We start from the raw sequence: 20,681 nt of genomic DNA on the forward strand, positions 1-20,681 counted from the left end.
TGTGTATTGGTTATAAGTCAATTTGTTACAGGTCGCTAATGAAGATCAGCAGTACTTCCCTCAGGTAAGTCTTTTCTATTTACAGTACGCGGTTTAGCCCTGACCCAAAATACTTTTTATTCACATTTATTCATATCTTTGTCTCAGAAAATTAACCAGGGACACTGTTAGATGCTTTATTGCGAATGTAATATACACTTTCATTTGCCATCTTCCATTAGATCCCATTAAATATATAAAACAAAATATACAGTATATACATATACTCAATGTTGTCCTGAATTTTGATAGAGTGCTGGTAGTTGGTTGCTGTCACTGAATTGTGATAGGACAATACCACTGTCAGCCACAGATTTTTTTCTGCTGAATGGCTGAGCTTCTATAGGCTCCCCATCCTGCACGCCCTTCACAATGTCAAAATAAAAGGTTTTCAAGCCCCAAAACACAGAGGGGGACATTTATCAAGGAATTTAGAGCTTTTTTTTGCTTACAAAAGTTGCACAATAAGTCGCATTAACACCTACGCAAATTTTTGGCTGTAAGCAAAAAGCTACAAAAGAGCTTACGAAAGTAAATTTTATTTTTCACTTTGCAGTGGTCAGAGGTTTATCAAGTGCGAAAGTCGCACAAAAAGTCACAAGCCCTCCAAAACAGCGTAAATGTAAGCCAGCTGGGGCTGGCTTACAAAACGGCTTTGAAGAGCAGATTTTTATATTTCCCACTGACAGCCATGGCTCCAGATCACAGCTCCAGCAGGAAATATGATATAACAACTGTAAAAAGAAGCCAGGGCTGGCCTCACTCTGCAGCCGCCTGGGCTCCGTCTGATCCTATCCCCCGCTACCCTAACTTAATGACGGGGACACTGCTTTACATCCCTCCCCTTGTCTCCCACCCGCACACGCTGCACATCTCCCATCTGTCTGCTACCCGATGCAAGACTACAACTCCCAGCATGCCCTTAACCTCTTCAGGACACAGGGCATATGCATACGCCCTGCATCCTGAGTCCTTAAAGATGTAGGGCGTATAGATACGCCTGTGGGAATTCCGCTCCCCGCCGCTATTCCGAGCTGATCGGGTCTCTGGTGACCAGATCGCCCGTAAAATAGGGATGATCGGAGCTGTCAGTGACAGCCCCGATCATCCTAAGGGATAGGAGTGAGGTTGCAGTGGTGTCACCTCTTCCTATCCCCTGCCATTAGTCAGCAATGACTACAGACCAATGGCAGTTGAAAACGGGGGGGGGGGGGGGGGGGTTACCATGGAAACCCCCCACTCTGCCCACCCCTGGATGTCGGGCAGAACGGGGGGAGAAGATGGTGGCCGGTACCTGGGGAGAAGATGCGGTGGGGACCGCCGATCATCGGTGGCATCAACGGCGGAGGTAGGGAGGTGATGGCGCGGAACATCAAGGAAGGTGGCAGTAAAGCAATATTTACTGCTGCCTTCCTAGTGGTTGCCAAACTGCAACTCCTACCATGCCCAGACAGCCAAAGGCTGTCTGGGCATGCTGGGAGTTGTAGTTTTGCAACATCTAGAGGGTCACAGTTTGGAGACCACTATATACAGTGGTGCCCAAACAGTAGCCCTCCAGATGTTGCAAAACTACAACTCTCAGCATGCCTAGACTGCCCAGGCATACTGGGAGTTGTAGTTCTGTAACATCTGTCCCTTCAGATTTTGAAATTTTCATGAAAATTTAGAAAATTGCTGCTATACTTTGAAGCCCTCTAATGTTTTCAAAAAGTAAAAAATAGTCAATTTTATGATGCCAACAGAAAGTAGACATATTGTAAATGTGAATCAATAAAAAATTTTATTTGGAATATCCATTTCCTTACAAGCAGAGAGTTTCAAAGTTAGAAAAATGCAAAATTTTCTAAATTTTAATTAAATTTTGGGATTTTCCACCAAGAAAGGATGCAACTAACGACGAAAATTTACCACCAAAATACAGTAGAATATGTCACGAAAAAACAATCTCAGAATCAGAATAATCGGTAAAAGCATCCTAGAGTTATTAATGCATAAAGTGACAGTGGTCAGAACTGCAAAAAATGGCTCCGTCCTTAAGGTGAAAATGGGCTGCGTCCTTAAGGGGTTAAAGTGAGGGCATGCTGGGAGTTGTTGTCTTGTAGCAGGCGGGAGATGTGCGGTGCGAGTGGGTGGGAGACAAGTGGGGAGATGCAAAGCAGTGTCCCCATCCCCATCATTAAGTTAGGGTAGCAGGCGTCAGGGCCAGACTGTGATCAAAAATAGGCCCGTGCATTTTAGAATAAGCAGCCCATTTTGGTCATGGGTGTGGCTATGAGGAGGCGGAACCACAAATGGGAGGGGCCAGATGTTAATCACAGTTGGGTATAATAGGGTACATAGCGGAAAAATATACAGTATATTATACATACATGCTATACAGGCTATGGTCACACAGTGCATCTCAGCCGTATTTCATTGAAAACAAAATGCGTCCACACAATGGCAAAAAGAATTGCGTCTGTATTTTTAATAATAATGTGCTTTATGTAAGAGTATGGAAGAGTAGTTGCCTGTGAACACAATATGTGAAAAGGACATATTTCCCGAATGCAAAAAAATTTCCATTTTGGGGGGTTGTTTTTTACCTTTTTGGATGCACAAACAACCACTTTCCCATAGACTTACATAGATCACATTAATGTTAAACGTACTGATGCAACTGTTCTGCGATTTAGTGGACAGATTTTTTTTTTATAATAAAATACGCCTGAAAAGACACAAGCCTGTTAAGGTAAGACAATTTTCCATGATAAAAAAAGGCCTCTAAATAAATTATATAGCTACCAAATAACACTGTTTTATAACGAGTAAATATTATCATCATACTATTACTGACCAAATACTGTATACTGAGACCAATATTACCCATAATACTAGTATACAAGGAGGAATATTATCATCATTGTAACACTCGCGTTTCTGAAGACAGGAACTCCGTGTATGTGGATCTGCTGGACCTGTGTGGCAGATTACTCGGACCATGCCAGGGAGCGGAGTCTAAGGTGCCGCTGGTCTTCACCAGAGCCCGCCACAAAGCAGGATGGGCTTGCAGCTGCAGGCGACTCCCAGGTCGCTACCCCCGGCACGGCTCGACCACACAGGCGGCTGAGGAGATACAAAGCACAGAAGGGACGAGACAACTTGTAGTCAGGATAGCTGTAGGTCAGGACAGGCGGCACAGTAGCAAAGTCGGGACGTAGCAGAAGTTCAGTAGGCAAGCGGCAGAGAAGCAAGGTCGAGGTCACAAGAGCAAGAGATCTGGTACATGACAAGGCAATACTAAGGAACGCTTTCACTAGGCATAAGGCAACAAAGATCCGGCAGAGAACTGAGGAGGGTGGATGAATTTATCAACAAGACACAGGTGGTTACACTAATGAGCGTACTGGCCCTTTAAATCTTAAAGCTCCGGTGCGTGCACGCCCTAAGGGACGGGGACACGCGTGCCGGAGCAGAGAGGCGGAAGCAGAGGCAGTGGAAACACCCGCAGAGTGACGGACTGAGGCTTGCATGCGGGTGCGTCCCGCAATGCGAGTCCCAGCCCCGTCGGCAGTAGAAGGTAAGGGGACCATGCACTCACGGCCAGCGTGTGAGGCCAGAGCGCATAGTGTAACAATCATACATATCACCATCATACTGTTGTAGTCAGTGCAGTCAATCAGCAATGTCCTGAGCATCACATTATTCTACAACAAAGTTACACTTCTATCTAATAGTGATACCTCCAAATCTGTGCTTGCTGCAGGCTCTCTCACCCTTCTTGCGTCAATGGCAGCTCTGGCAGGCAGTGGTAATCAGAGCGAACTGAAATGGCACGGAGGACCAAAGTGTAGCATATGTATACAGTGACTTCTATAGCAAAATAGTGAATACAGCTCTGGAATATAATACAGGATATAACTCAGGATCAGTACAAGATAAGTAATGTAATGTATGTACACAGTGACCCCCACCAGCAGAATAGTGAGTCCAGGTCTGGAGTCTGGCCACTAGAGGGAGCATCTGACCCCAAACAGTGGGCTCCCTGCAGAGCAAGTGGCAATGTCATCTAGCCATGGCTCTGGCGGGGGATGAGAGCAGCACCAGTTCACCAGGGAGGGGCGCTGATGGCCCAGATCAAGCTCCTGGAGTCCCCAGGTTGCCTCCAGGACTTCATGTTTGGAAATGAGTTACCAAAGGAGGCACCTGGGGGAAGGAAAAAGAAGAAGCTAAAGAAGACCAAGCTCCAGGAGCAGGTAACATTTGTATATATACCCCCCTCCCTGAGCCCCCTGGACTGGCCGCAGGGTCAGCTCACTGTGTGAACCCCATTTCTCAGCCCAGCCTGAGTTCTGCTGTGGACTCAGTGCAGGAGAGCGGGGAGAGTATGGAGTCTAGTGTGGCGGTGAGTTCCGTAGTGTTTGCAGCAACAGTGGTGGAGCAGACAATGTATCGGCTGTGAGGTCGGACAGTGATATTGGCCCAGCGATGGGCATGGATGGGTCTGGCACATTAGGTTGCTCCCTAAGGGGAGGGGGGGGCGGCTTTGTGCCAGAATCGGCTGCGGGAGCTCCGGTGGCTCTGAGCGTTGGCACTGTTGTTCCTTTGGAGCAGCGGTGTCATCTTGAAAGAGCTGCCAGGGCTAAGAGGTCTTCAACTCCCAGAAAGACTGGACTTAAACCTTTATTTTGTATTGGCGCCGCTTATCCGGATCAGCGGCGCCCAGGAGCAGAAAACTCCAGTACTGATGAGGAGGAGGATACCAGTAAAAACAGGGCTGGGGCCGCTAATAAACAGGCTAGGCAGGCTTCCCGGTCCTTGTATAAGGAACCGGTGGCCTGTCCTGTGGCGGTGGCTCCAGTTCTGGTACCCAGTGATACTGATGGTACAATATCTGCACCAGAACACACCAGTCCAGCCAGAATGAATGTGAAGGTTAATGTTGGAGTGAATGAAGGAATCAGTCTGGGACTTTGAATGGTGGTATGGGTTGTAACACGGGTGGAGCTATGGAGGGTGGTGAAGGGGTACAGATTAGTGGTGGGGATGTAGGGCCTGGTCCAGTTGCACCCCCAGCGATGGCAGCACCGGTACGCAGCAACGCAAATGTTGCCGCTGGGGGAGAGGGGCACCTTCCTCGTCTTCTGGCCCTGGGGAGAGCAATTTGCAGCAGCATCTCCTGGGGGCCTTAAGGAGAGGGGATTAATCAATCAATGTAGAGGTTAGGGAGGTTGATCTTTCCTTTTGGATAGAGAGACATGGTCTTTCAGCCTTCCGAGAGGAAAGAGGGGGGGGATACTGTGTGGTCCCTCCCGACAGCTGGGCCAGGTGGTGGTCTACGGAGGAATGTGGTCCGGCTGAGGTGGAGAGGCAGTGATACATGTCCTCCAAGATCTAAAGTTGATGAGCTTCTGCTGAAGTTGGGCTTTAAAGCAGCTGACATCTACGCCTTGATACATCCTTATGGTACCCCTGAGTTCGATATCAGCTTTGTTTGGCCGGAGGGGCTTCAGCTCTTCTGGTCGAATTATGAGTTGGTAAAGAATGAGCCCGGCTGGCGAGATTTTGCCATTCGCCAAAACAATGTCAAGAAAGTGACTGTTTTAACCTGTAATGAATCACTCACTTGTATTGACATCATGACGTTGCTAGGTCGGTATGGAGAGGTGGTGGAGGTCCCAAAAAAGAACAGGGATGAATATGGCATCTGGTCAGGGGCCTGGACGTTTATGGTCAAGCTTAGGCTTACACCATTACCCATATACCATCTGTGACCTTCCTCGGAAGAGATCGTGTCCAGATCTTCTACCAGGGTCACCCAAAGCTCTGTCTCAGATGTGGTGATTTTAGTGCCAGTTGTACTGTGCAGAAGTGCACTCTGTGTGGGGAAATAGGCCATCTCACTGCATCTTGTGCGGCGATTAGGGGTCACCTGTGTGGTGACTTAGGTCACCCATTCAGTCGCTGCCCTCATTCCTTTGTCAACACGTTTGTTGGCCCCGGTGAGGGTAAGCCATGAGGTGGACTCTGCTGGGGGGACGGCTGGCGGGGATGAAGGGGTGCAGGGGCCAGGGAAGAAATGTAAGCAGAAGACGCCTGCCCAACTGAGGCGTCTCAAGAAGCGTCAAAGGGATAGGGAGATTCGGGAGTCACAGGAGCATCGGCCAACTGAGGTGACTTCTGATCCTGTCCCTGCGACCAGTCTTACTGCTGAGGCCCTGGGGGATAGTGAACTGGATGAGGAGATTTGGAGGATCCATACAGAGGAGGATGCTGTCTCCTCGCTGTCCTCCCATGGTGAGAGCATGGATGAAGACAGTGGGAGATGGGCAGAAACAAAGCGGGGTACTCGGAGGAATAAGAAAAAGGGAGATTTAAGATCTTCTCCCACCCGCCAGATGCCAAAGGAAGGTACAACTGACCCCCCTCTGATTGGTCTCTCCAACAGGTTCCGAGCCCTCCGCGACATTTCCTCTTCGGAGGAGGAGGCGGGGGTGAGGGTCTGGATGTTGTGTGGGGGCCCACAGGAGACCCTGTGTCCTCTCTCCCTGGGGAAGCTATGTCTTCGGGGGGGGGGGGGGGGACTGGCCCAGAGTCAGGGGACAAGGAAAATGTAAATAAAGGGAAAATGGACACATCCATCTCACTAAAAAGGGGTAAACCATCATCTGATGAGGAGGGTGTTGGGGTGGATGGGAAGGATGGTGGGAAAAAGAAAGCTGTCTAACTCAATCACCCTTGATGGCGGCACCCTTTCCGTTGACTCTGGCATCCATTAACGTTGCCAGCATTAAGTCAGATACGGCTCGATTTGCGGCCTATGATTTTTTTTGCCCATATTAATGCTGATATTTTATTTTTGCAGGAGACCAGGCTTACAGACATGTCATCTATATATAAGGCAAAAGAGAGTGGAGGAATGGGCCCTCCCACTGGTCTCTTGTGGCAGAGCCGTATAGCGGAGTGGCGGTCCTTTTTACCGCAGCGGTAGAATGCAGACGGGTTATCGAGTTAGAAATGGGGAAGTGCCTGATCTTAGATGTCCTCATGAAGGGACAAGAACTTTGCCTTGTTAACATCTACAGCCCACAGTCTTAGTGGGACCGGAAGTGTCTCTTTATGAGGATCAAGCTCTATCTTTTTACAGGTCGGCAGGTGGTCTTTGGAGGGGACTTTAATGCTGTCACGAGGCCCCAAGACCGGGGAGGTTCCAGAGACAAGCTGACTTATCATGGCGTAGCCCTTAATAGCGTCGCCTGGTGGATGTCCACATCCGGCACACCCCAGGCAACGCAGGATTCACCTATCATGGGGAAGTTGTAGGTCCAGAATAGACAGGTTTTATTTAAAGGAGGAAGCAGTCTCTTCAGCAGTGTCTGTTGTTGAGGTGGAGCTCTTGTGTTTATGTCAGAACCGCTGTAAAATCAGCCACCCCTGTGCAAATCACCAATTTAGGCCTCAAATGTACAAAGTGCGCTCTCACTCCTGAACCTTGTTGTGCACCCGCAGAGCATTTTACGCCCACATATGGGGTATTTTCGTACTTTCCGGAGAAATTGTGTTAAAAATTTTAATGCTTGTAAACACCAGCAAGTTAGTGTACATTTTTTTTTTTTTTTTTTTTTTTTTACACTAACAAGCTGGTGAGGCCCCCAACTTTTCCTTTTCATAAGGGGTAAAAGGAGAAAAAGCCCCCCAAAACTTGTAGTGCAATTTCTCCCGAGTACGGAAATACCCCATATGTGGCCCTAAACTGTTTCCTTGAAATACGACAGGGCTCTGAAATGAGAGAGCGCCATGCGCATTTGAGGACTAAATTAGGGATTGCATAGGGGTGGACATAGGGGTATTCTACGCCAGTGATTTGCCGACATGGGGGGGGTCTGATGACCCCACTGGGCGTATGCACGGGATGCCTGCTGAATGATTTCAGCAAGCATCCTGGTCCGATCCCCGCGCGGCGGGGACCAGAATTCTCTATGACGTACACGTACGTCATGGGTCCTTAAGTACCAGGGTGTCATGACGTACGCGTATGTCAAGGGTCCTTAAGCGGTTAAGATCGCCTCTCAGAAGGCAGATCAGTGGAAGGGTTGGTCTTTGCCCCTCAGGGAAAGGGTTAATCTGATCAAAACATTCCTGCTTCCTTTGTTGATATCTTTGGGCAGTGTATGTATGTTGCCAGAACCTCTCTGGTCCTGGGTCTACAGTGTGTTCTTCCAAATGTTATGGGGGAATAGACTGAACCTAGTGAAGAGGGAGGTTACTTACCGTACGAGGAGACTAGGGGGGTTGTGTATGGTCAACCCCGTGGTATTCCTAGTGAATACCTTTCTTAAGACCAATATTGTAAACCTCTGGAAAGAGATGGCTCCTCCGTGGGTATCCTCCTGTAGGGGATGGTTTTGGCCTTTCTTCCAGGAATGGGAGACAGGAGGGCAAGTGAAGGATCTTCGCACACCACATGGGCATCTCCTGGCTTATGCTACCCCAGTTCTGAAGGTTATTCGACGGTGGGGTCTGGGGATGTGGGCGATTAGGACTCTGTCGAGGAAATTCCTTGACAAGAGGGTCCTGTCTTCTCATTTCCAGAGGCCATTGGCGCTCAAGGATTGCCCAAGTCGGTATCTGGAGGTTGTTTTAGGGCTTTTGAATTCTATCAGGATCCCCTTGAAGTTTTGGGACTTGACTTGGCGCTGCTTCCATGGGAAGCTGTGTGTGAGGGACAATCTGAAGTGCAGGAGCTCTGAGGACCGGGGATGTTCACGCAAGGAGTGTGGAGGCATGCTGGAAAGCATGGAGCATTTTCTGCTTCATTGTCCCTTTAACACAGAGGTTTACAACAGGGTGGGTGCTTCCATTAGTTGGCCTAGGCTGGCCAGTCTCTCCTATGCGGAATTGGCCTATGGGGCATTCGGAAACCTTGGAGGCTGGGATCGATGCATTTTACTCCTAGTTAGCTCAGTGGTCAGGTACTACACATAGAACGCACAGTGTTTAGTGTCGATGCAGCGTAAAATCCTCCCTATGGATGAGGTGTTTAGGAACATACTGGGTGACCTGGTGAAGGTGAGTTCTCTAGAGTATGAGAGGCTGAGTTCTGGCAGGGCTTCTAGACTGTGGAGGGGCTCTGCCTTTAAAGTGCCTTAGTCTGTTGTCTCCCCCTGGTGGTGGGCTGATGCTGGCACATTAGTCTTTTTGTTTTGTGCTGCAGGTATATGGTAATATAGGGCTTGCAGGCACTGAACTTGAGCTTTAAGGGTTTGTGTGGCTGAAAATCCTCTTTGTTGTTTGGTTTTTAGTGTTATTTGTATTTGTCATGATATTATGTATACATGTTTTAATGTATACTTATGTACTGTATATATGGTTAGTCTGTGTATATTTTATGTACTGTATATATTTTATATATTGTGTGATGCCTGGGGGGAGGTGTTCTCAAATACTGATACAGAAGGTAAATGGGACATCTTTAAATCAACTCTAAATAACTATACAGCTAAATATATACCAAAGGGGAACAAATATAAACGATTAAAACTAAATCCTACATGGCTGACAAATGATGTTAAAAGAGCAATAAACAACAAAAAAATAGCCTTCAAAAAATTCAAATCTGATGGGTCAGCTATAACATTTAAACAGTACAAGGAGCTTAATAAAATCTGTAAAAATGTAATGAAAACAGCAAAAATTCAAAATGAGAGACAGGTGGCCAAAGAAAGCAAAACTAATCCTAAATATTTTTTTAGATATATAAATACAAAAAAACCAAGGACAGAGCATGTAGGACCCCTTAATAATGATAATGGGGAGGTTGTCACGGGTGATCAAGAGAAGGCAGAGCTACTGAATGGGTTCTTTAGTTCTGTATACACTATGGAAAAAGGAGCTGACATTGGCCAGGTCAGTGCTGGGACACATCATGTAATGTACTGAACTGGCTTAATGTAGAGATGGTACAAGGTAAGTTAAGTAAAGTAAATGTAAGCAAATCTCCAGGGCCGGATGGACTACACCCAAGAGTTCTTAGAGAGGTAAGTTCAGTAATATCCGTACCCTTGTTCATGATATTTAGAGATTCTCTGTTGTCTGGTATTGTGCCAAGGCTATATATATATATATATATATATATATAGCGCAAGGCTAATGTGGTACCAATCTTCAAGAAGGGCTCTAGGTCTTCGCCAGGCAATTATAGACCGGTAAGTCTAACGTGCATTGTGGGTAAATTGTTTGAAGGACTTATAAGGGATTACATACAGGAATACATAGGGGATAATAGTATTATAAGTGATAGCCAGCATGGGTTTACTAAGGATAGAACTTGTCAAACCAATATAATTTGCTTTTATGAAGAGGTGAGTAGAAGCCTTGACAGAGGAATGGCTGTGGATATAGTGTTTCTGGATTTTGCAAAAGAGTTTGATACTGTCCCTCACAGACGTCTGACAGGTAAGTTAAGGTCTTTGGGCTTGGAAACTTTAGTTTGTAACTTGATTGAACACTGGCTCATGGATCGTACCCAGAGAGTGGTGGTCAATGATTCGTACTTTGATTGGTTCCAGGTAATTAGTGGTGTACCCCAAGGTTCAGTACTGGGCCCGCTGTTGTTTCATTTATTTATCAATGATATAGAGGATGGTATTAACAGTTCTGTTTCTATCTTTGCAGATTACACCAAGCTTTGTAGCACGGTACAGTCTATAGAGGATGTGCATAAGTTACAAGATGACTTGGATAGACTAAGTGTCTGGGCATCCACTTGGCAAATGAGGTTCAATGTGGATAAATGTAAAGTTATGCATCTGGGTACTAATAATATGCATGCATCGTATGTCTTAGGGGGGATTCAACTGGCACAGTCACTGGTAGAGAAGGATCTGGGTGTACTTGTAGATCACAGAATAGCAAGCAATGTCAGGCTGCTGCTTCCAACGCCGGCAGGATATTGTCATGTATAAAAAGAGGCATGGACTCAAGGGACAGGGACATAATACTCCCCCTTTATAAAGCATTGGTACGGCCTCACCTGGAATATGCTGTTCAGTTTTGGTCGCCTGTTCATAAAAGGGACACTGCGGAGTTGGAAAGGGTGCAGAGACGCGCGACTAAACTAATATGGGGCATGGAACATCTTAGCTATGAGGAGCGATTAAAGGAGTTACAATTGTTTAGTCTTGAGAAGAGACGTTTAATGGGGGATATGATAAACGTATATAAGTATATAAATGGCCCATACAAAAAATATGGAGAAAAACTGTTCCAGGTTAAAACCCCCCCAAAGGACGAGGGGGCACTCCCTCCGTCTGGAGAAGAAAAGGTTTAGTCTAAAGGGGCGACACGCCTTCTTTACCGTGAGGACTGTGAATTTATGGAACTGTCTACCTCAGGAACTGGTCACAGCAGGAACAATTAACAGCTTTAAAACAGGGTTAGATACATTCCTGGAACAAAATAACATTAATGCTTATGCAGAATTATAAAACTACATCCCTTTCCCTTATCCCCTTACACCCTTCACTTCAATTCCCCGGTTGGACTTGATGGACGTATGTCTTTTTTCAACCATACTAACTATAACTATGCCACCTTGGGTTTGGGTTTAGTTTAGGTTGGGTGGTGGGTTAAAAGGGGGAGGGGGTTTCTATGGGACTTTGAGATATAGATATAGATATATATATATATATATATATATATATATATATATATATATATATATATATATATATATATATATATATATATATATATACAGAAAATCCTGGACTGGTTCATGGACGTCTGGTAACATGTACTGGGGGCATGGGATGCGGGACCAGCTCAGGGCCAAATAAATAAATAAATTTAAAAAAATAAAAAAAGTGGTGTTATTTGGTTTGTGTTGGTTTGTATTAATTTGGTATGTATATATTATAGCTTTTGTTGTTGTTGTTATTCATTTTGGTATTGGGTTTTGCTTAATTATTTGTTTTTTGGCATTGCAACTGGGCCAGGGAATTCACATTTAATATTAGTGTATATAGTTTATTAGTATGTTATGGGTATTATAGGAAAATGTTTTGTAAATATTGTATATATTTATTTGTGTGGAGAAATGAGTGTGGGGTGGACCGGTGTTGTATTTTATGCTACGGTGTTGGTTTTATGATTCATTATATTGATCTGTTCTGTCAGATATGGCATGTTTATGTTTTGTACTTATTTATTGTTATGTTTAAAATTTTAATAAAATATTTACAGGACATAACTCAGGATCAGTACAGGATAAGTAATGTAATGTATGTACACAGTGACCTCACCAGCAGAGTAGTGAGTACAGCTCTGGAGTGCTGACCAATTAGTTGCGGGTGTGGTCGTGCTTCAGCTGTGCTGTGTGTCTGCTGTGTCTCCTGAGCTCCAGGGAATTACCATCTGTTCCACCTGGGGCCTGCTTCCTCCTCCCCAGGGAGGGAGTGGGTTTCCAGGCATGAGTGAGGGAGGCGAGGCCCAGGCTTCTGCTCCTCGGACTAGGCCGCAGGGGAGCAGTAGAAGCCAGCAAGCGGCCTGTACATCGGAGGATTTGGGGGTGAGGCGTTCTACTAGGAGTCGTAGCAATGCTGCTCCAACTCCCCCCACAGAGGTGAGAAGCTGCAAGGCTGGATCCTCCTCGGAAAAGCTGGGTGTAGCCAGCGGAAAGCTGGGTTTGTCTGGAAGAAGGCAGAGTGCTCACGGAGGTGAAGCCGACCTCAGTGAGGAAGGCTGGGGAGTGCTGAGGACCCGGGAGTCTATTTCCACCTATACCTCCCGGGTAAAAAGTCACCTCCGTGAGTATGAAGACGCCTGTAAGACCATCAGGAGGCTCCGAGAGGAACTGCGCTGTGCCCGTGCCAAGGCCAAGATTACTCCAAAAAGGAAAAAGACAGAGATCCAGGGGCGGATAAAGGGACTCATGTCTGAAATACAAGTTTTGGAGGAGAGGAGAGCCGAATTATTGGAGAAAAGTAGTCCATTTAAAGAGAAACTGGAAAATGAGGAGCGCTTCAGGGTGAAAGAAGAAGATAAAAATAAAAGGTTGATGGGGCTGCAACCTGACAGCCAGGTGGATGATGTGGAGGAGATGGAGGAAGAACAACAGCCAGATCCACCTGGTGGCCTGCTGCAACAGCAGCAGGCCCCGTGCAGTGGGCCCCCTGCACAGCAACCAGCAGTATCACCTGCCGACTCAGGGGAGGACAGTGACAGCAGCTACCAGGGAGGGGCGCTAATGGCACAGATCCGCATGCTGGAATCCCCAGTGTGTCCTCAGAACCTGATGTTTGGAGATGAGCTCCCAAATGAGGCACCTGGGGGTAAGAAGAAAAAGAAGACCAAGCCAAAGCAGCAAGAAGTGGTGAGTTACATATACACCCCCCTCCCTGTATACCCTGAGTCGGCCGCAGGGTCAGCTCATTGTGCAAGCCCCGTTACCCAGCCCAGCCCGTGTTCCGTGGTGGACTCGGTGCAAAGGTGTGGGGAGAGTACAGATACTAAAAGGGCGCAGAGCTCCATGCCTGTTTGCAGTAGCAGGGATGGAGCAGAGAAGGCATCGGCCGAAAGGCCGTACAGTGAGGGCGGCCCAGCGGTGGGCAGAGAGGCAGACTCCGGTGCTTTAGTTTGCTCCCCTGTGGGAGAGGGGGGTGACTCAGTGCCGGAGGTAGCAAAGGGCATAACAGACACTCCCAAAAGTGAAGAAAAACGTTTGTTTTGTATTGGTGCCGCTGATCCCATTGATCAGCGGCGCCATGAAAAGACTGGAGATGATGCTGATGAGGCGGAGGGCACTAATAAGAACAGGGCTGGGGCCTCCTCTAGACCGGGCAAGCATGCTGCCCGGTCCCTTAAAGGGCCAGCGGAGGTTGTCCCAGCCCTAGTGCCCCGTGATGCTGAGGCAAAACGGGAAAAAATTTCATCATCGTCATCGTTTGCCGGATTATCTGTTTCTGGTCCAGCCAGTGTGAATGAGAAGGTAAATGGGGGTACGGGGTGTATGACTGGGGAGCGGATGGAGGTTAATGTTATTGGAGAAGGTGATTTTGCTGTTTCTGAAATTAGGGGTGGTGATGGGACTACAGATGATGTTATTGGAAACAATGTTGTTGGGGGAAGTGCTAATGTTGTTATTGGGGGTGGTGGGGATGTTGTCATTAGAAGTGGTGTAGGTGTAGGGTCTGGTCCGGTTGCCCCCCCAGTGGTGACAGATCATAGGAGTTATGCCAATGTCACTGCTGGGGGAAGTAGAATACTTTCCTCGTCTCCTGACTCTAGGGACGGTTTATTGCAGCGACGTCTCCTGGAGGCTCTGAAAAAGGGGGAAAGGTCGATTAATGTAGAGGGTAGAGCAGTTGATCTGTCCTTCTGGATAGAGAGACACGGTCTCTCTGCCTTCCGAGAGGAAAGAGGGGGCGATACTGTGTGGTCCCTCCCAACAGCCGGGGCAGGTAGTAACCGTAGGAATGTGGTCCATCTTCGGTGGCGAGGCGAAGATATGTGTCCTTCAAGGACCAAAGTGGTTGAGCTCTTGCTAAAGATGGGCTTCAAGGCAGTTGATATCTTTGCCTTGATACATCCCTACGGTGCTCCTGAATTCGATATCAGTTTTGTTCGGCCAGAGGGGCTTGAGCTTTTCTGGTCGAATTATGAATTGGTAAAGAATGAGCCCGGCTGGCGAGACTTTGCCGTACAGGCATTGTCTCGTCAAAACAAAATCAAGAGGGTGACCGTTTTGACCCGTAACGAATCACTCTCTTGTGTTGACATCATCACCTGGTTAGGACGGTATGGCGAGGTAATGGGGGTCCCGCAGAAGAACAGGGACGAGTTTGGCATCTGGTCAGGAGCCTGGACGTTTTTGGTAAAACTTAAACGTTCAGGAAATACAGTTACCCATATTCCATCCTCTGCCTTTCTCGGCAGGGATCGTATCCAGATTTTCTACCGGGGTCAGCCGAAGCTCTGTCACAGATGTGGTGACCCCACACACTTCAGTGCAAACTGTACGGTGCAGAAATGTGCCTTGTGTGGGGGTGTAGGCCATCTTGCCGCATCTTGTGCAGAGATTAGGTGTCACCTGTGTGGTGACTTAGGTCACCCATTCAGTCGTTGTCCTCGTTCTTTCGCTAATGCAGTCTTGTCCCCAGCGGGTGAAGATCACGAGCCGGAATCTGCTGGGGAGGGGACTAGCAGGGGTGGAGGAACTGAGGGGTCAGTGAGGAACAGCAAGAGAAAGACACCAGCCCAACTAAGACGTCTTGATAAACGCCAAAGGGATAGGGTGATGGGGAAAGCCCGGGTTACTGGGACGACCTCTCATTCTGTCCCAGAGGCCAACCTTGCTGCTGAGACCCTGAGGGATGGCGAGCTGAATGAGGAGGTCAGGAGGATCCAGAATGAGGAAGGTGCCATCTCCTCAGATAGCGTGGAGGAGGATGATGTGGGATGGCAGAAGGAGACACGAAAGCGGGGTACAAGTAAAAAAAAAAAGGGAGATTTAAGATCTTCTCCCACCCTGGTCCAGGTGCCAAAGGAAGGCAAAACTGACTCCCCTCTGTTGGCCTTTCCAATCGGCAGTTGGCCTTCTTCGGAAGGGGAGGATGAGGGGGAGGTGGCAGAGGGGCTTCCAGGGGGCGCCGAGTCCTCTTCCCCTGGGGAGGTTATGTCCTCGGGGGAAGGGACTGGCCTAGAATCCGGAGACGAGGAAAGTAAAACGACGTCTGGTGAGATGGACACTTCCATTTCTCTAAAGAGGGTGAAGAGTTCTTCTGATGTGGAGGGTGAGAAGGGGAGTGGGAAAAAGAAAGCTGTTTAACTCAATCACCCTTGATGGCGGCACCCTCTCCGTTGACGCTGGCGTCCATTAATGTCGCCAGCATTAAGTCAGATACAGCTCGTTTTGCTGCCTATGATTTTTTTGCCCATATTAATGCTGATATTTTATTTTTGCAGGAGACCAGGCTAACAGATATGTCATCTATCTACAAGGCTAAAAGAGAGTGGAGGAATGGGCCCTCCTACTGGTCTCTTGGGGCCGAGCCGTATAGCGGAGTGGCGGTCCTTTTTACCGCAGCGGTAGAATGCCGACGGGTTATCGAGTTAGAAATGGGGAGGTGCCTGATCTTAGATGTCCTCATGAGGGGACAAGAACTTCGCCTTATTAACATCTACGGCCCACAGTCTAAGTGGGACCGGAAGTGCCTCTTTATGAGGATCAAGCCCTATCTTTTTACAAGTCGGCAGGTGGTCTTTGGAGGGGACTTCAATGCTGTCACGAGGCCCCAAGATAGGGGAGGTTCCAGAGACAAGCTGACTTATGATAGCGTTGCCCTTAATAGCATAGCGAGTGAGGCTCGCCTGGTGGATGTCCACATCCGGCACACCCCAGGCCACGCGGGATTCACCTATCATAGGGGTAGTTGTAGGTCTAGGATAGACAGGTTTTATTTAAAGGAAGAAGCCGTCTCTTCAGCAGTGTCTGTTGTTGAGGTGGAGTTCTCCGATCACTGTTTAATTTTGTTTTCTCTGAATGTCACAGAGACCCCCCGGATGGGCAGAGGCTATTGGAAGCTGAATTCGTCTCTCTTGGAAGAAGCGGAGATAAGACAGTCCTTTGAGGATTTTCTTCAGAGCCAGGTACCATTGCTGGGCCTTTGTAACAGTAAGTCAGAGTGGTGGGAGATCTTCAAGGAAAGGGTTGCGAGATTCTTCCGCCAGTTCTCAGGCCTCAGAAGCCTAAACAGGTACCGCTTGTACCAGGGCCTGAAGAAGAAACTTGAGAACCTTGTCTCGACTGGAGATAGCTGAGAGGATATCTCCAGAGTGAAGTCCTTGCTGATGAAGTGCCAGTACGATAGGCACGCATCTTTGGTTTTTGAGAGGGATTACGGGAAGTACCGCTCGCCCGACCCTTACAGAAACTGCAAGATGTCAGTGAGTAGTAAAGTGGTCTCAGGACTGATTGATAGTACGGGATCCTTGAAGAGGTCCAGATCAGGGATCCTGGAGGTCGTCAGATCCTTCTACTCGCATCTCTTGGGAAGGAAGGATCTAGATCGAGATAAGGTATCAGCTTTCTTGGCTGAAACCATCCCTGAACCAGGAGTAGACCCCTCTCTTGACGTTTTGATAGAGATGATCCGGGAAGAGGAAGTCAGGATGGCTATTGATGGGCTTGCCCTCAAGAAGTCACCCGGTCCGGATGGCTTAACATCTGAGTTCTATAAGACCTTTAAGGACACTTTGGTTCCCCTCTTGACTGCGGTTTTTAATGAGTGTCTATCCTCGGGCACTCTGCCAAAGTCAATGAGGAGGTCAGCGCTGATCATCCTGTCAAAGGGTAAAGACACGTCCCACATTGAGAATTGGCGTCCCATAGCACTTCTCAATGCGGACAGAAAGATTCTGGCAAAAGTGCTGTTTAACCGGCTGGTGGAGTTTGCACCCCGGCTCCTTTCGGGGGCTCAGCATTGCTCTGTTCCGGGCCGCAGTACATTCAGTGCTGTGCTCAGTGTCCGAGAGGCTGTGGAGCAGGGTAGGGCTGGCCACTGGAAGGGGTACTTGCTGTCCTTGGATCAGGCAAAAGCGTTTGATCGGGTTAACCATGAGTACCTCTGGTCTGTCCTTCTGAGATATGGCCTGCCAGGGGGTTTTGTTGATTGGTTTAAGACCTTGTATGTAGGGGCAGAGAGTTTCCCGCTTGTGAATGGTTGGATTGGCCGCTCTTTTGAGGTTGGGTCTGGTGTCCGTCAGGGTTGTCCTTTGAGCCCTTTGCTGTACGTGTTTGCAATCGATCCTTTCCATAGAAGGATTGATTGTGGACCGTTGGCTGGGGTGAGAATGGACCTGGCGGTGCCGGATTCGGCTCTGAGGGCGGTAGCGTATGCTGATGATATCACCGTGTTTGTCTCCTCACAAGAGGAGGGTAGATGGGTGATGTCAGAGGTGGACCGCTACTCGGAGGTATCCGGGTCCAAGATCAATCAGGATAAGTGTGAGAGTCTCTGGCTGGGAGGGGGAGATCCTGATTTTAACCTCCCGGACGCCCTTCCAGAGCCCCAGGAATCCGCAAAAGTCCTCGGCATCGAATTTGGTCACGGGGATTACCCCAAACAAAACTGGGACAGCAGGCTTAAGATCGCCGCTCAGAAGGTGGATCAGTGGAAGGGTTGGTCTTTGACCCTCCGGGAAAGGGTTAACCTGATGAAAACTTTCCTGCTCCCTTTGCTGATATATCTGGGCAGTGTATGCATGTTGCCAGAACCTCTTTGGACCCGGGTCTACAGTGTGTTCTTCCAAATGTTATGGGGGGAATAGACTGAACCTAGTGAAGAGGGAGGTTACTTACCGTACGAGGAGACTAGGGGGGTTGTGTATGGTCAACCCTGTGGTGTTCCTAGTGAATACCTTTCTTAAGACCAATATAGCAAACCTCTGGTCAGAGAGGGCTCCTCCGTGGGTATCCTCCTGTAGGGGATGGTTTCGGCCTTTCTTCCAGGAATGGGAGACAGGAGGGCAAGTGAAGGATCTTCGCACACGACACGGACATCTCCCGGCTTATGCTACCCTGGTTCTGAAGGTTATTCGTCGGTGGGGTCTGGGGATGTGGGAGATTAGGACTCTGTCGAGGAAATTCCTTGACAAGAGGGTCCTGTCTTCTCATTTCCAGAGGCCATTGGCGCTCAAGGACTGCCCAAGTCGGGATCTGGAGGTGGGTTTAGAGCTTTTGAATTCTATCAGGATCCCCTTGAAGTTTTGGAACTTGACTTGGCGCTGTTTCCATGGGAAACTGTGTGTGAGGGACAATCTGAAGTGCAGGAGCTCTGATGACCGGGGATGTCCCCGCGAAGAGTGTGGAGGCATGCTGGAAAGCATGGAGCATTTTCTGCTTCATTGTCCCTTTAACACAGAGGTTTACAACAGGGTGGGCGCTTCCATTGGTTGGCCTCGGCTGGCCAGTCTCTCCTATGCGGAATGGGCCTATGGGGCATTCAGAAACCTTGGAGGCTGGGACCGGTGCACTTTATTCCTAGTCAGCTCAGTGGTCAGGTATTACACGTGGAACGCACAGTGTTTAGTGTCGACGCAGCGTAAAATCCTCCCTGTGGGTGAGGTGGTTAGGAACATTCTTGGTGACCTGGTGAAGGTGCGTTCTCTGGAGTACGAGAGGCTGGGTGCTGGCAGGGCCTCTCGTCTGTGGAGGGGCTCTGCCTTTAAAGTGCCTTAGCCTGTTGTCTCCCCCTGGTGGTGGGCTGATGCTGGCACATGAGTCTTTTTGTTTTGTGCTGTAGATATATGGTGATATAGGGCTTGCAGGCACTGAACTTGAGCTTTAGGGGTTTGTGTGATTGAAAAGCCTTATTGTTGTTTGTTGTTTGGTTTGTATAGTTTGTATTATTTTGTATATATTTGTTTTGTTTGTACATTTATGTATATGTGTATATATGTATATATATTGTATTTTTTTTCTAGGGGTTGTGTTGTGTTGGGGTATAGTGTTAGGTTGGGTGGTGGGTAGATGAGGGAGGGGGGATTCTGTGTGGGACTTTTTATTTAAAAAAATAAATAAGTAAAATCCTGGACTGGTTCATGGACGTCTGTTATCATGTACTGGGGGCATGGGATGCGGGACCAGCTCAGGGCCAAAAAAAAAAAAAAAAAACTATATATGCACTATATATCGCAAAAGCTATCAAATCGCGATACGGCCCCCCGGGAAAACATGCGATTAACTGCTGGGGCTAGCCAGAGCAGGTAAAAAAAAAATTTAAATACCCGTATTTATCGGCGTATGACACGCACCCCTGCCTGCGTGTTATATGCCGATAAATCTTCTGGTCACTGATTTAAAGCGGCCGCAGTACCGGCTGCTTGTGAAGTATTAGCAGCCCGGCCACGGCCACTTTAAATCAGTGACCAGCGGCGGCTCCTCCCCGCTGTGCTTTTAATTTTCCTTACCTCCCCCTCCCTCATCATTCCCCCTTTTCCCCTGCTTTTTATAGTTTTTTCTTTCCCTTACCTGGCTGCGCTTCGGCAGGCCAGGTCAGACGGCGGGTCTTGCGGGCTGTGTGGTCATGAAGCAGATGAATGACGTCCTCTCCCGGCTCCTCTGCGCGGCATCAGTGACGTCACTTTTCAATTACTGCAGCCGCCGCAAGTCATAGTTCGGAGTGCGGAGACTGCAGGAAATGATGTCACTGATGCCACGCAGAGAAGCCGGCAGAGGACGTCACTCATCAGTTTCACTGATCACACAGCCCGCAAGACCCGTGCCTGACCTGGCCTGCCGAAGCGCAGCCAAGTAAGGAAAGTAAAAATATATATATAAAAAGCAGGGGAAAAGGGGAAAGTGATGAGGGAGGGGGGAGGTAGGGAAAATAAAAAATATAAAAAGTAGGGGAAAAGGGGGAATGATGAGAGAGAGGGGTGAGGTAGGGAAAATAAAAATATAAAAAGCAGGGGGGAAATGATGAGGCAGGGGGGAGGTAGGGAAAATAAAAAAATGTATATAAAAAGCAGGGGGGGAAATGATGAAGCATGGGGTGGGAATGATGAGGCATGGGAAGAATGGCATAGGAGGAACATGATGGGGGAATGATTTTTTAACTTAAATTTCCCTGTTAAAATGGTTGTGTGTGTTATATGCCAGTGTG

The 20,681-nt window shown here is 48.1% G+C and overlaps 1 protein-coding gene across 12 annotated transcripts in view; it reads right to left on the minus strand.

Annotated features, from left to right (window-relative positions):
* The window catches only part of DCAF6 (DDB1 and CUL4 associated factor 6), a 1,246,835-nt gene that overhangs the window by 1,109,619 nt on the left and 116,535 nt on the right, over positions 1 to 20,681 (minus strand). The window contains exon 3 of one of the 12 annotated variants that reach the window (XM_056557694.1): positions 3,762 to 3,843. The exons of the other annotated variants lie outside the window; for them this stretch is intronic. The gene's annotated coding sequence lies outside the window, so the exon portion shown is untranslated. The remainder of the gene's footprint in view (positions 1 to 3,761; positions 3,844 to 20,681) is intronic. 12 annotated transcript variants of the gene reach the window in all.

Source organism: Hyla sarda, chromosome 2, assembly GCF_029499605.1.
Source record: "Hyla sarda isolate aHylSar1 chromosome 2, aHylSar1.hap1, whole genome shotgun sequence".
Classification (NCBI taxonomy): domain Eukaryota; kingdom Metazoa; phylum Chordata; class Amphibia; order Anura; family Hylidae; genus Hyla; species Hyla sarda.